The sequence below is a fragment of the Bombina bombina genome, chromosome 3 (assembly GCF_027579735.1).
Source record: "Bombina bombina isolate aBomBom1 chromosome 3, aBomBom1.pri, whole genome shotgun sequence".
In the NCBI taxonomy this organism is placed as follows: domain Eukaryota; kingdom Metazoa; phylum Chordata; class Amphibia; order Anura; family Bombinatoridae; genus Bombina; species Bombina bombina.
In genome coordinates, this window is record NC_069501.1 from 804,532,422 (window position 1) to 804,548,516 (window position 16,095).

The 16,095-nt window shown below is 39.6% G+C and overlaps 1 protein-coding gene across 4 annotated transcripts in view; it reads right to left on the minus strand.

The window, feature by feature from the left end:
• The window catches only part of HERC2 (HECT and RLD domain containing E3 ubiquitin protein ligase 2), a 733,063-nt gene that overhangs the window by 268,753 nt on the left and 448,215 nt on the right, over positions 1–16,095 (minus strand). The window lies entirely within an intron of this gene.

Sequence of the window (16,095 nt, forward strand, 5' to 3'; positions counted from 1 at the left end):
ACTGCTTCAGAAGAAGCAAATACATCAAAATGGTAAAATTTAGTAAATGTATGCAAAGAAGAACAAGTTGCTGCTTTGCAAATCTGATCAACCAAAGCTTCATTCTTAAAAGCCCAAGAAGTGGCCACTGATCTAGTAGAATGAGCTGTAATTCTCTGAGGCGGAGACTGCCCCGCCTCCAAATAAGCCTTGTGAATCAAAAGCTTTAACCAAGATGCCAAAGAAATGTCAGGGGCTTTCTGACGTTTCCTAGGACCAGAAAAAACAACACATAGACTAGAGATCTTCGTGAAATCTTTAGTAGCTTCAACATAATATTTCAAAGCCCTTACAACATCCAAAGAATGTAAAGATCTTTCAAGAGTATTCTTTGGATTAGGACACAAGGAAGGAACAACAATTTCCCTACTAATGTTGTTCGAATTCACAACCTTAGGAAGAAATTTAAACTAAGTCCGCAAAACAGCCTTATCCTGATGGAAAATCAGAAAACGAGACTCACAAGAGAGAGCAGACAATTTAGAAACTCTTCTAGCAGAAGAGATAGCCAAAAGGAACAACACTTTCCAAGAAAGTAGTTTAATATCCAAAGAATGCATAGGCTCAAAAGAAGGAGGCTGCAAAGCTTTCAAAACCAAATTAAGACTCCAAGGAGGAGAGATTGATTTATCAACAGGCTTGATACGAACCAAAGCCTGAACAAAACAGTGAATATGAGGAAGCTTAGCAATCTTTCTATGAAATAAGACAGAAAGAGCAGAGATTTGTCCCTTCACAGTACTTGCAAACAAACCTTTATCCAAACCATCCTGAAGAAACTGTAAAATTCTAGGAATTCTAAAAGAATGCCAAGAGAATTTAAGAGAAGAACACCATGAAATATAGGTTTTCCAAACACGATAATAAATATTCCTTGAAACAGACTTACGAGCCTGTAGCATAGTATTAATCACTGAGTCAGAGAAACCTCTATGACTAAGTACTAAGAGTTCAATTTCCATACCTTCAAATTTAGCGATTTGAGATCCTGATAGAAAAACGGCCCTTGAGACAGAAGGTCTGGTCTTAAAGGAAGTAGCCAAGGTTGGCAACTTGACATCCGGACAAGATCTGCCAACCAAAATCTGTGAGGCCATGCTGGTGCTATCAGAAACACATGTGAACGTTCCATTATGATCTTGGAGATCACCCATGGAAGAAGAACTATAGGCGGAAAGATGTAAGCAGGTTGGTATGACCAAGGAATTGCTAACAAATCTACCATCTCCGCCTGAGGATCCCTGGACATGGAAAGATACCTGGGAAGTTTGTTGTTTAGATGGGATGCCATGAGATCTATTTCTTGAAGACCCCACATCTGCACAATATGACAAAGTACATCTGGATGGAGAGACCACTCCCCTGGATGTAAAGTCTGACGGCTGAGATAATCTGCTTCCCAATTGTCTACACCAGGGATATGTATCACAGAAATTAGACAGGAGTTGGACCCCCAGACAGCTCCCCAACCTGTAAGACTTGCATCTGTTGAAATCACAGTCCAGGAAGGACGAACAAAAGAGGCCCCTTGAAAAATACGATGATGGTCCAACCACCAGGACAGAGAGAGTTGAATGTTGGGATTTAAGTATATCAACTGTGATATCCGAGTAAAATCCCTGCACCACTGATTCAGCATGCAAAACTGCAGAGGTCTCATATAAAAACGAGCAAAGGGGATCGCGTCTGATGCTGCAGTCATGAAACCTAAAACTTCCATGCACATAGCAACTAAAGGGAATGATCAAAACTGAAGGTTTTGACAGGCCGAAACCAATTTCATTCGTCTTGTCTGTTAAAGACAGAGTCATGGACACTGAATCTATCTGGAAACCTAAAAAGGTGACCCTTGTCTAAGGAATAAAGAAACTCTTTGGTAAATTGATCCTCCAACCATGTTTTTGAAAGAAAGTTGATTCGTGTGAGATTCTGCTAAATGAAACGATTGAGCCAGTACCAAGATATCATCCAAATAAGAAAACACTGCAATACCCTGCACTCTGATTACAGATAGAAGGGCACCGAGAACCTTCTTGCCAGGCCAAACGGAAGAGCAACAAATTGGTAATGCTTGTCTAGAAAAGAGTATCTCAGAAACCGATAGTGGTCTGGATGAATCGGAATGTGAAGATACACATCCTTTAAGTCCATTGAGGACATGTAATGACCTTGCTGAACAAAAGGCAGAATATAGTCCTTTATAGTCACCATCTTGAAAGTCGGGACCCTTACAAATTGATTCAAAAACTTCAGATCCAGAACTGGTCTGAAAGAATTTTCCTTCTACTGGACAATGAATAGATATGAATAATATTCCTTTTTAGTGTCATTTGTTTGACACTCTGTATTTTACTATACCATTAAATTGTGTTTTTTTTAAAACCTTCGTTAGAGAGTCTGAGCTTTTGTCTTTGTGATTCCTTTTCACAGAGAAAAACCCAGACCCTGTTCCAGAAGTGGAACTGGTACAATTACTCATGAAAGCTCTAGATCTGAAACACACTTCAGAAAGGCCTGAGCTTTCACAGGATTTGTTGGAACGTGAGAGAGAAAATATCTTCTCACAGGATGTCTTATTCTGAAACCTATTTGAAACCCCTGAGAGACAATATTCTGAATCCAATGATTCTGAACGGAACCTGCCCAAATGTCTTGAAATAATTTCAATCTGCCCCCACCAGCAAAACTGGATTGAGGGCCGCACCTTCATGCAGTCTTTGGGGCTCGCTTTGGTTTCTTATAAGGCTTGGATTTATTCCAACTCGAAGATGGCTTCCAATTGGAGCCAGAGTCCTTAGGGGAAGGATTGGTTTTCTGTTCTCTATTCTGACGAAAGGAACGAAACCGATTAGAAGCTTTAGATTTGCCCTTCGACTTTATCTTGGGGCAAAAAAAAATCCCTTCCCCCCAGTAATAGTGGAAATAATAGAATCTAACTGGGAACCAAACAAATTATTACCCTGGAATGATAGGGATAGTAACCTAGAATTAGATACCATGACAGCATTCCATGATTTGAGGCATAAAGCTCTTCTAGCTAAAATAGCCAAAGACATAGATTTAACATCAATCTTGATTATATAAAAAATATCATCACAGATAAAATGATTAGCATGTTTAAGCAAATGAACAATGCTATGCCAATCAGAATCTTTTTCCCTATGAGCTAAGCTATCCAACCAAAAAGTTGATGCAGCCGCAACATCAGCCATAGAAATGGCAGGTCTAAGAATATAACCAGAATCTAAATAAGCTTTCCTTAGATCAGATTCAATTTTCCTATCTAAAAGGATCCTTAAAGGGACACTGAACCCAATTTTTTTTGTGTGCGATTCAGATATAGAATGCAATTTTAAGCAACTTTCTAATTTACTCCTATTATCAAATTTTCTTCATTCTCTTGGTATGTTTATTTGAAAAGCAAAAATGTAAGTTTAGATGCCGGCCCATTTTTGGTGAACAACTAAGTTTGTCCTTGCTGATTGGACAGCACAATAAACAAGTGCTGTCCATGGTCTGAACCAAACATTTTCTGGCTCCTTAGCTTAGATGCCTTGTTTTTCAAATAAAGAGAACGAAGAAAAATTGATAATAGTAGTAAATTAGAAAGTTGCTTAAAATTGCATGCTCTATCTGAATCATGAAAGAAAAAAAATTGGGTTCAGTGTGCCTTTAAAAGAGGTACTATCTTCCATAGGAATAGTAGTACACTTAGCAAGAGTAGAAATAGCCCCATCAACCTTAGGGACTTTTTCCCAAAACTCTAACTTAGCTACTGGCAAAGGATACAACTTTTTAAACCTTGAAGAAGGAACAAAAACAGAATTTATGTTTACCTGATAAATTTCTTTCTCCAACGGTGTGTCCGGTCCACGGCGTCATCCTTACTTGTGGGATATTCTCTTCCCCAACAGGAAATGGCAAAGAGCCCAGCAAAGCTGGTCACATGATCCCTCCTAGGCTCCGCCTACCCCAGTCATTCGACCGACGTTAAGGAGGAATAATAGCATAGGAGAAACCATATGGTACCGTGGTGACTGTAGTTAAAGAAAATAAATTATCAGACCTGATTAAAAAACCAGGGCGGGCCGTGGACCGGACACACCGTTGGAGAAAGAAATTTATCAGGTAAACATAAATTCTGTTTTCTCCAACATAGGTGTGTCCGGTCCACGGCGTCATCCTTACTTGTGGGAACCAATACCAAAGCTTTAGGACACGGATGAAGGGAGGGAGCAAATCAGGTCACCTAAATGGAAGGCACCACGGCTTGCAAAACCTTTCTCCCAAAAATAGCCTCAGAAGAAGCAAAAGTATCAAACTTGTAAAATTTGGTAAAAGTGTGCAGTGAAGACCAAGTCGCTGCCCTACATATCTGATCAACAGAAGCCTCGTTCTTGAAGGCCCATGTGGAAGCCACAGCCCTAGTGGAATGAGCCGTGATTCTTTCGGGAGGCTGCCGTCCGGCAGTCTCGTAAGCCAATCTGATGATGCTTTTAATCCAAAAAGAGAGAGAGGTAGAAGTTGCTTTTTGACCTCTCCTTTTACCTGAATAAACAACAAACAGGGAAGATGTTTGTCTAAAATCCTTTGTAGCATCTAAATAGAATTTTAGAGCGCGAACAACATCCAAATTGTGCAACAAGCGTTCCTTCTTTGAAACTGGTTTCGGACACAGAGAAGGTACGATAATCTCCTGGTTAATGTTTTTGTTAGAAACAACTTTTGGAAGAAAACCAGGTTTAGTACGTAAAACCACCTTATCTGCATGGAACACCAGATAAGGAGGAGAACACTGCAGAGCAGATAATTCTGAAACTCTTCTAGCAGAAGAAATTGCAACTAAAAACAAAACTTTCCAAGATAATAACTTAATATCAACGGAATGTAAGGGTTCAAACGGAACCCCCTGAAGAACTGAAAGAACTAAATTGAGACTCCAAGGAGGAGTCAAAGGTTTGTAAACAGGCTTGATTCTAACCAGAGCCTGAACAAAGGCTTGAACATCTGGCACAGCTGCCAGTTTTTTGTGAAGTAACACCGACAAGGCAGAAATCTGTCCCTTCAGGGAACTTGCCGATAATCCTTTTTCCAATCCTTCTTGAAGGAAGGATAGAATCCTAGGAATCTTAACCTTGTCCCAAGGGAATCCTTTAGATTCACACCAACAGATATATTTTTTCCAAATTTTATGGTAAATCTTTCTAGTTACAGGCTTTCTGGCCTGAACAAGAGTATCGATAACAGAATCTGAGAAACCTCGCTTCGATAAAATCAAGCGTTCAATCTCCAAGCAGTCAGCTGGAGTGAACCCAGATTCGGATGTTCGAACGGACCCTGAACAAGAAGGTCTCGTCTCAAAGGTAGCTTCCAAGGTGGAGCCGATGACATATTCACCAGATCTGCATACCAAGTCCTGCGTGGCCACGCAGGAGCTATCAAGATCACCGACGCCCTCTCCTGATTGATCCTGGCTACCAGCCTGGGGATGAGAGGAAACGGCGGGAACACATAAGCTAGTTTGAAGGTCCAAGGTGCTACTAGTGCATCCACTAGAGCCGCCTTGGGATCCCTGGATCTGGACCCGTAGCAAGGAACTTTGAAGTTCTGACGAGAGGCCATCAGATCCATGTCTGGAATGCCCCAAAGTTGAGTGACTTGGGCAAAGATTTCCGGATGGAGTTCCCACTCCCCCGGATGCAATGTCTGACGACTCAGAAAATCCGCTTCCCAATTTTCCACTCCCGGGATGTGGATAGCAGACAGGTGGCAGGAGTGAGACTCCGCCCATAGAATGATCTTGGTCACTTCTTCCATCGCTAGGGAACTCCTTGTTCCCCCCTGATGGTTGATATACGCAACAGTCGTCATGTTGTCTGATTGAAACCGTAAGAACTTGGTCCTCGCTAGCTGAGGCCAAGCCTTGAGAGCATTGAATATCGCTCTCAGTTCCAGAATATTTATCGGTAGAAGAGATTCTTCCCGAGACCAAAGACCCTGAGCTTTCAGGGATCCCCAGACCGCGCCCCAGCCCATCAGACTGGCGTCGGTCGTGACAATGACCCACTCTGGTCTGTGGAATGTCATCCCTCGTGACAGGTTGTCCAGGGACAGCCACCAACGGAGTGAGTCTCTGGTCCTCTGATTTACTTGTATCTTTGGAGACAAGTCTGTATAGTCCCCATTCCACTGACTGAGCATGCACAGTTGTAACGGTCTTAGATGAATGCGCGCAAAAGGAACTATGTCCATTGCCGCTACCATCAACCCGATCACTTCCATGCACTGAGCTACGGAAGGAAGAGGAACGGAATGAAGTATTCGACAAGAGTCCAGGAGCTTTGTCTTTCTGGCCTCTGTTAGAAAAATCCTCATTTCTGAGGAGTCTATAATTGTTCCCAAGAAGGGAACCCTTGTTGACGGGGATAGAGAACTCTTTTCCACGTTCACTTTCCAGCCGTGCGATCTGAGAAAGGCCAGGACGATGTCCGTGTGAGCCTTTGCTCGAGGGAGGGACGACGCTTGAATTAGAATGTCGTCCAGGTAAGGTACTACTGCAATGCCCCTTGGTCTTAGCACAGCTAGAAGGGACCCTAGTACCTTTGTGAAAATCCTTGGAGCAGTGGCTAATCCGAAAGGAAGCGCCACGAACTGGTAATGTTTGTCCAGGAATGCAAACCTTAGGAACCGATGATGTTCCTTGTGGATAGGAATATGTAGATACGCATCCTTTAAATCCACCGTGGTCATGAATTGACCTTCCTGGATGGAAGGAAGGATAGTTCGAATGGTTTCCATCTTGAAAGATGGGACCTTGAGAAATTTGTTTAAGATCTTGAGATCTAGGATTGGTCTGAATGTTCCCTCTTTTTTGGGAACTATGAACAGATTGGAGTAGAACCCCATCCCTTGTTCTCTCAATGGAACAGGATGAATCACTCCCATTTTTAACAGGTCTTCTACGCAAAGTAAGAACGCCTGTCTTTTTATGTGGTCTGAAGACAACTGAGACCTGTGGAACCTTCCCCTTGGGGGAAGTCCCTTGAATTCCAGAAGATAACCCTGGGAGACTATTTCTAGCGCCCAAGGATCCAGAACATCTCTTGCCCAAGCCTGAGCGAAGAGAGAGAGTCTGCCCCCCACCAGATCCGGTCCCGGATCGGGGGCCGATATTTCATGCTGTCTTGGTAGCAGTGGCAGGTTTCTTTGCCTGCTTTCCCTTGTTCCAGCCTTGCATTGGTCTCCAAGCTGGCTTGGCCTGAGAAGTATTACCTTCTTGCTTAGAGGACGTAGCACCTTGGGCTGGTCCGTTTTTACGAAAGGGACGAAAATTAGGTCTATTTTTTGCCTTGAAAGGCCGATCCTGAGGAAGGGCATGGCCCTTACCCCCAGTGATATCAGAGATAATCTCTTTCAAGTCAGGACCAAACAGCGTTTTCCCCTTGAAAGGAATGTTTAGTAGCTTGTTCTTGGAAGACGCATCAGCCGACCAAGATTTCAACCAAAGCGCTCTGCGCGCCACAATAGCAAACCCAGAATTCTTAGCCGCTAACTTAGCCAATTGCAAAGAGGCGTCAAGAGTGAAAGAATTAGCCAATTTGAGAGCATTGACTCTGTCCATAATCTCCTCATAAGGAGGCGAGTCACTATCGAGCACCTTAATCAGTTCATCAAACCAGAAATATGCGGCTGTAGTGACAGGGACAATGCATGAAATGGGTTGTAGAAGGTAACCCTGCTGAACAAACATCTTTTTAAGCAAACCTTCTAATTTTTTATCCATAGGATCTTTGAAAGCACAACTATCCTCTATGGGAATAGTGGTGCGTTTGTTTAAAGTAGAAACCGCTCCCTCGACCTTGGGGACTGACTGCCATAAGTCCTTTCTGGGGTCGACCATAGGAAACAATTTTTTAAATATGGGGGGAGGGACGAAAGGAATACCGGGCCTTTCCCATTCTTTATTAACAATGTCCGCCACCCGCTTGGGTATAGGAAAAGCTTCTGGGAGCCCCGGCACCTCTAGGAACTTGTCCATTTTACATAGTTTCTCTGGGATGACCAAATTTTCACAATCATCCAGAGTGGATAATACCTCCTTAAGCAAAATGCGGAGATGTTCCAATTTAAATTTAAAAGTAATCACATCAGATTCAGCCTGCTGAGAAATATTCCCTAAATCAGTAATTTCTCCCTCAGACAAAACCTCCCTGGCCCCCTCAGATTGGGTTAGGGGCCCTTCAGAGATATTAATATCAGCGTCGTCATGCTCTTCAGTAACTAAAACAGAGCATCCACGCTTACGCTGAACAGGGTTCATTTTGGCTAAAATGTTTTTGACAGAATTATCCATTACAGCCGTTAATTGTTGCATAGTAAGGAGTATTGGCGCGCTAGATGTACTAGGGGCCTCCTGAGTGGGCAAGACTCGTGTAGACGAAGGAGGGAATGATGCAGTACCATGCTTACTCCCCTCACTTGAGGAATCATCTTGGGCATCATTGTCATTATCACATAAATCACATTTATTTAAATGAATAGGAATTCTGGCTTCCCCACATTCAGAACACAGTCTATCTGGTAGTTCAGACATGTTAAACAGGCATAAACTTGATAAGAAAGTACAAAAAACGTTTTGAAATAAAACCGTTACTGTCACTTTAAATTTTAAACTGAACACACTTTATTACTGCAATTGCGAAAAAACATGAAGGAATTGTTCAAAATTCACCAAACTTTCACCACAGTGTCTTAAAGCCTTGAAAATATTGCACACCAAATTTGGAAGCTTTAACCCTTAAAATAACGGAACCGGAGCCGTTTTAAGCTTTAACCCCTTTACAGTCCCTGGTATCTGCTTTGCTGAGACCCAACCAAACCCAAGGGGAATACGATACCAAATGATGCCTTCAGAAGTCTTTTATAAGTATCAGAGCTCCTCTCACATGCGACTGCATGCCATGTCTCTCAAAAACAAGTGCGCAACACCGGCGCGAAAATGAGACTCTGCCTATGCTTTGGGAAAGCCCCTAAAGAATAAGGTGTCTAAAACAGTGCCTGCCGATATTATTATATCAAAATACCCAGAATAAATGATTCCTCAAGGCTAAATAAGTGTTAATATCAATCGATTTAGCCCAAAAAATGTCTACAGTCTAAATAAGCCCTTGTGAAGCCCTTATTTACAATCGTAATAAACATGGCTTACCGGATCCCATAGGGAAAATGACAGCTTCCAGCATTACATCGTCTTGTTAGAATGTGTCATACCTCAAGCAGCAAAGACTGCAAACTGTTCCCCCAACTGAAGTTAAAGCTCTCAACAGTCCTGTGTGGAACAGCCATGGATTTTAGTTACGGTTGCTAAAATCATTTTCCTCATACAAACAGAATTCTTCATCTCTTTTCTGTTTCTGAGTAAATAGTACGTACCAGCACTATTTGAAAATAACAAACTCTTGATTGAATAATGAAAAACTACAGTTAAACACTAAAAAACTCTAAGCCATCTCCGTGGAGATGTTGCCTGTACAACGGCAAAGAGAATGACTGGGGTAGGCGGAGCCTAGGAGGGATCATGTGACCAGCTTTGCTGGGCTCTTTGCCATTTCCTGTTGGGGAAGAGAATATCCCACAAGTAAGGATGACGCCGTGGACCGGACACACCTATGTTGGAGAAAGAAGTACCAAGCTTAGACCATTCCTTATCAATCACATCAGAAATAGCATCAGGAACAGGAAAAAACCTCTGGAGTAATCACAGGAGGTTTATAAACAGAATTGAAAAGTTTACTAGATTTGTTATCAAGAGAACCAGACTCTTCAATATCCAAAGTTATCAACACTTCTTTTAACAAAGAACGAATATACTCAGAGGCCTATTTATCAAAGGTCTGTCGGACAGACATCGCTGAATGCGGAGAACAATACACTCTCCGTAATCAGCTTTGCACCAGCAGCTCTTGTGAGCTGCTGGTGCAACGCTGCCCCCTGCAGACTTACGGCCTGCCAGCAGGGGGGGTGTCAATCAACCCGATCGGGTTGAATTGTGGCAATCTCTGTCCGCCTCATCAGAGCAGGCAGACAGGGGGGGGGGTGTCAATCAACCCGATCGGGTTGAATTGTGGCAATCTTTGTCCGCCTCATCAGAGCAGGCAGACAGGTTATGGAGCAGCGGTCTTTGAAGACTCGCCAGAAACACGGGCCCTCATCTTAAAAAGAAAAGATGATTTATCAGTGTAAACGTCTGAAGTAGGATCTTCTGAATCAGAGAGATCCTCATCAGAAGTGAATATATATATATATATATATATATATATATATATATATATATACTAGTCCTAAAGCCCGTTCACACGGGCCATGTTGTGTTATGTTATATATTCATATATTCTCTCTCTCTCTCTCTCTCTCCTGTGCGCCTTCACTTGCCGGTCCTCGCGCTGCTTTGTTTCACCCCTGCAAGTGCGATCAGCTGTGCTGCCCGGTCCTCGCGCTGCTGTCGGGTGGGTGCGCGTGCGATCAGCTGCAAGTGTTTGTCTGAACTGCGCATGACGGCTTCAGACAAACACTTGTCTTTTATAATATAGGATATATATATATAAAAAATTTCATCAGTATTATGAGAAGTTTTAAAAGACCTTTTACGTTTATTTAAAGGCGGAATAGCAGACATAGCCTTCTGTATCGCATCAGCAATATAATTTTTCATATCAACAGGGATATCATAACATTCACAATAAAAACATTCTCGTGCCAAGAATGACGCAATAAATAACAGCATTTTGCGCCCTCGAGAGCCTAATTTGCCCGCAAGTTTGTTAAAGAAAAACCAAGTCAAATTGAAAAAAAGACTATACCCCAGGTAAGACAAACTTCCCAATACATGATTCCCATAACGAAACTGCTGGACTGCAAAGGGAAATACACATAGACCTGACTCATGGCAAATATAAGTAAAATACATATATTTAAAACTTTATATTAATACATAAAGGACCAAACCATAGCTGAGTGTGTCTTAAATAATGATACATACTTACCTAAAGACACCCATCCACATATAGCAGATAGCCAAACCAATACTGAAAACTAACAGCAGAGGTAATGGTATATAAGAGTATATTGTCGATCTGAAAAGGGAGATAGGAGATGAATCCCTATGACAGATAACAGAGAACCCTTGAAAAGATTTCCTGCGAGGGTAACCATGAAATCAAAAGGCGATACTCTCTTCACATCTCTCTGACAAACACTGTACTCAGAGGAATTGGGCTTCAGAATGCTTAGAAGTGCATATTATAGAAGAAATCATAAAAAAATCAAGCACAAACTTACTTCACCACCTCCATAAGAGGCAAAGTTTGTAAAACTGAATTGTGGGTGTGGTGAGGGGTGTATTTATAGGCATTTTGAGGTTTGAGAAACTTTGCCCCTCCTGGTAGGATTGTATATCCCATACGTCACTAGCTCATGGACTCTTGCCAATTACATGAAAGGAAGATATTTTCACCCCATTGTAAAGGGACTTTAGTCCCAGGACTTGCAAGGGAGTGTGCATCTGTCAGGCACAGATCATGTTATTTCCCTATTCAGTTTACGTTTACGATGAAATCTCACAAGATTTCAATGAAATCTAATGAGATCACAGCAAACCAATGCATAACCTCAGCACAGCAGATGCTAATTGGTAATTGTTTTTTGCAACTCGCAGCTGGACAGTAGCTTAAAGGAACATGAAACCCAAATTTTTTTTCTTTTGTCATGATTTAGATAGAGAATACAATTTTAAACAACTTCCTAATTTACTGCTATAATCTAATTTGTTTCATTCTCTTGGTATCATTTGTTGAAGGAGCAGCAATGCGCTACTAGTTTGTAACTGAACACACACGCGAGCCAGTGACAAATCGGTATATATATGCAGCCACCAATTAGCAGCTATAACCTAGGTTCTTTGCTGCTCCTGAGCTTACCTAGATAAACCTTTCAGCAAAGGATAACAAGACGACGACGCAAATTAAATAATAAAAGTAAATAGGAAAGTTGTTTAAAATTATAATCTCTATCTGAATAATGAAATAAATGTTTTGGGTTTCATGTCCTTTTAAGTATAACTGTTACAAGAGCACTTACTCTTGTAAGCTAAGGACATTTTGGAAGTAAAACATCTTTATTTTCATTATATTTTCTTGTCAGCTTTTACAGTTATGTTACATCCCTTTCAAGTGATTTAGCACATGAGTATTATGTCCTTTTAAGACCCATAAACTATGATTTGTAAACACAAACTAACCATTTAATTTAGGATTGCAACATTGTACGTGGGTTAAGTAACTTAACATTTTCATAATTTTGTATTTCGGCATTCACTAGTAAAAAGAATGCCAAAAATGACTGTGGTTTTCGGCATATGGGAAATTTTGGCACTGTATTTATTAGAGTAAAATTGTATTTGCATAGATATTTGTGTGTTGCACTTTTATTAAGGTTGTAGCCATTTTTGGCAATTGTTTCACTTACTAATGTCAAACTAAAAATGTTTGCAAATACCTAATGTTTTCTATACAAATTTCATGTAATTAAAGTGAAAGTAAACGCTACGGCAGCACACGGCTAAAAATTTTTTTGCTAAGAGGTGAAGTTTTCACCTCATAGCCAATAGCCATGCGGTAAATCCGGCTTGGCGCCCATGGGAGCCATATTTACTGCACGGCTATTGGCTAAGAGGTGAAAACGTCACCTCTTAGAAAAAATTTTTTTTAGCCGTAGCTGCTGTAGCAGCTAAAAACGGTGATCGATTGAAACAAATAAAGGAGCTTTCTACATGAAGTATCTTATAATTTATGAATGAAAGTCCCCTTTATTTGTTTCAATAATTAATCCTAGCGTTTTTAAAATTCTAGGATTGACTTTCACTTTAAACAAAAAATAATCCTCATGGTTTTCTATTTGTTGTAAACATAGTGCTGATGTTAAGCAGGCTAATTATGAGTTTTTCACACCTTATAACAGCTCTGCAGCAGTGTTAATTTTGTCGACTAAAACTTGACTAAAATGACTATAAAACTAAAGAAATTCTGATGACTAAAATACGTCTAAAACTAAAATGACATTTTAGTCAAAAGACTATGACTAAAACTAAATCAAAATGACATTTTAGTCAAAAGACTGACTAAAACTAAATCAAAATGACATTTTAGTCAAAATGACTAAAACTAAATCAAAATTTGCTGACAAAAAACATTTTATGCAAGGTGTTATAATCAATCCATATCCAATTACTTCTCTTTTGTAAAATTTACAAAACTTAATTTGATTAAATTTTAAGCTAAATAAAGACATGTTATATACCACAACAGTTAAATCTGTTATATCTGTATTGCATGTTCAAACCTTAATACCATAAATAAAAACAGGTTAATAAACCTTCACTCCAGGAGTTTATAATAAGTTTGGAAGTTCTAGAGCAGTGCTAATATCTTTGCCGAAAATTTTACGAATCTGTGAACAATCAACTGATTCTTCCTATAGAAATAAGCATAACCCACGAATATGGGTTTGTTATGCTGTGCCTGTGCTAGCTGCAGAAACTTTTTGTTGTGTTGAGTTACTTGATATTTGTTTTAATTATTAACAGAGAACTGTTATAGTTTTTATATTGGGTAATATGTGCAATACAGCCCATACAGTTTACAGTTTTGTTTTTTTATATTTTAAAGTTGCACTTCTCTTTGTTTATGAAACTTGGTTTTATTTAATTTTAAGTTTAATAAAGATGTTATATATCACAACGGCTAAATCTGTGTCTGTATTGCATGTTTAAACCTTAATACCATAAATATTAAAAGGTGTTTTGTTTACTCCTGGAGTATATAATCAGTTTGCAAATTATAGAGAAATGCTTAAATAATGCATTACACATAAACTAAACCCCTTAGATTTTAGTCGACTAAAATCTACTGGAGATTCAGTCGACTAAAACTAGACTAAAACTAAAACAATTCAGATGATTAAAATACGACTAAAACTAAAATGGCATTTTAGTCAAAAGACTAAAACTAAGACTAAATTGAAATTTGCCGTCAAAATTAACACTGCTCTGCAGTTTGCAGGATGCTAGAAGATTGTGATTATTTGATTGGTATAGACAAATATAAAAACACAAGTTCATAACAGCACAACGTGTTTCATTCAACTCTGTGTTTTTGTTTCCTTAACAGACAATTCTGTATTTTCACGATTACATTTTAGTTGAATCTCAATGGCCTATTTATACATTTTGCTTTTTCACGATTTAATAATCTTCAGTTCACATATAACTCTTGGAAAGCAAACCCTGTTAGAAAATGCACTTATACCAAAGTAATGCAATAACATGTAAATATATTTTATTAAAAAATCAAGCCCTAGCACACCTAGGAAACAACAGACAGACAACATTTCCTCCAAACCACTGCAGGACATTATTCAAGCAATGATTATGGACTCTATTATAGTCTGAACTTTATTTATACCCCTCTGTTCAAGCATTTCAAGATTGAAATTTTAAAATTAAATGTTTCCACCCCAAACAAAAAAAGTTAAAATCACACAATGCTAACAATTATTTTGTATTTGGTGATTTTGTTTGGCTTAAAATGGAAATCTTACAGAAAAAAGTATGTTTTACAAGCTTGTTCTATCCATCACATCTGAAAATGTGCATTCTAACTCAGATTTGTGTTTGTAGGCAATTTTTCATTACATTTGTAAGCAGGTGTTTAAAGGGACACTAAGAGCAATTTATTTTCTTTCATGATTCAGATACAGCATGCAATTTTAAGCAACTTTCTAAGTTACTCCTATTATAGCAAGAGAACAAAGAAAAAATGATAATAGGAGTAAATTAGAAAGCTGCTCAAAATTGCATGCTCTATCTGAATCATGAAAGAAAAAAAATTGGGTCCAGTGTCCCTTTAATTATTTTTTGTTGCAGTCCCTGGTATCTCACTTTGCCCTCCCAGTGAACATGATAGAAACATACATTTTTAGAGAGATAATTATGTTCCATCTAATTTAGACAAGCTTCAGGGGGGAGGTACAAAGATCAACTTCCATGTTATTCTTTGTTGTAGAGATACCCAAGTAGGTGTCTGGAGCACTACATGGCAGGGAACAGTGCTGCCGTCTAGAGCACTTGCAAATGAATACCATTCTTGCAAAACTGCTGCCACATAGTGCTCTAGACAAGTGCATACTTCCTGATTTTCAGCAAAGTATCCCATCAAAACAAAGAACATTTGACAATAGAGGTAAAGCACATCCTTGCTGTTTACAAATCTATATCGGTGTTCTCAACAGAACATTTTGTCATCCAGGTGGTTTAGGAAGTAGTCAAGCAGGGGCAGTGTAATAATTTGCAATATTAGAACATTTTCCGTAATTGATAAATGTTACTTAAGCACAAATTAATTGCATAATGCAAAACAAATTCATTTTAAGGTCCATAATAAACATTGTGTCATGCTGTATGTGACACTATAACATGTTTTGTTTTTTAAAACACTTTTATTAAAGATATCATTATAAAATAGTCCCAGACACGGGAACGCACTGGAACAGAAGGATCGCCTATTGATGCGGTAGCAGTGAAACTGGTATCCCTTAGCAATGTTTATACCCGTTCGCATGTCAGTCTTCCCCAGGGGGGGTGCCAGAGCACTTAATGTGAGGTGCAGGAGCAGATGTGGTTTTTCTTTTTTTGCTTCTTGTCCCTGTATTTTCCGGAGTGAAGGTAAACGTTACAATAGAAATTCTACTCCCATTCTCTACAGGGCATGGAATAGTTAGTGAGGCTCCAATGAAAGAAGAGGGTAAAACCTCAAAAGTAGTGATTTAAATATATGTTTTCTAATCGCTATTTAGGTTTTGCCCTCTTATCATATAAAAATATCTCCTATTGAGTAGCAGAGTAGTCTGAGGACGCCGATATCAGAGGCATTATATACAAAACAGTGGTTTGCCATGGGAGGAGTTGTGCTACGGAAGAATTTTGATGCCAGGGTGGCAGTAAAT